The following is a 580-nucleotide window of genomic DNA, read 5'->3' on the forward strand; positions in this document are numbered from 1 at the left end:
GCGTCCTTTTGTCAGCGCGCAGCGCCGGAGAGCTCTCCTTTCCTCCCGGCCTCGTGCGGGAAAGGGATTTAATTCTGGTGGCAGGAGTGGCAGCCTCTATTGTGGGCAGTCGCCGGTGACGCCAGAAGCTGCATCGCCGGTGGGATTCCAGGCAGGCAGCTCTGACGGCGCGGGGCTGCGGGATGGCGAGACTACGCTGCTCTGCACATTAGCTGGGTTCGTTTATTAAGCAGATCCAAAGGGGGAAGGAAAAACAACAACAACAACGAAACAAAACAAAAACTACAGCCTACGGTGGGAGCCCAGAGATGGAGACAACGCCGCGCAGAAGGTAAGCCCGTCTCCGGAAGGGGCGCCGCGGCTCGCCCGGGTTTTGTTTATGGTCCTGGCATTTGAGCCCCACAGCATCCTTCCACCCCGACTGGTCCAGACCGGCGAGCGCCTGGCAGTGAGTGCGCCTCGGTGCAGCCCTTCCCCGCGGCTGTGTTTGAAGCCCGAAGGTGTCTGCTGCTGATGTAACATTGGAGGCTCTGTGGGAAGCGGGGCTGCCGCGCGCTGGCCTCTGCGCGGGGGCCGTGGG

At 62.4% G+C, this 580-nt stretch overlaps 1 protein-coding gene across 1 annotated transcript in view; it reads left to right on the top strand.

The window, feature by feature from the left end:
* The first annotated feature begins 6 nt into the window (after nt 1–6).
* Nucleotides 7–580, top strand: part of ADD2 (adducin 2 (beta)) — a 93907-nt gene continuing 93333 nt past the window's right edge. Inside the window, exon 1 of the mRNA XM_005867785.2 lies at nt 7–331. The gene's annotated coding sequence lies outside the window, so the exon portion shown is untranslated. The remainder of the gene's footprint in view (nt 332–580) is intronic.

This window comes from Myotis brandtii, unplaced genomic scaffold (genome assembly GCF_000412655.1).
Source record: "Myotis brandtii unplaced genomic scaffold, ASM41265v1 scaffold251, whole genome shotgun sequence".
Taxonomy (NCBI): Eukaryota; Metazoa; Chordata; class Mammalia; order Chiroptera; family Vespertilionidae; genus Myotis; species Myotis brandtii.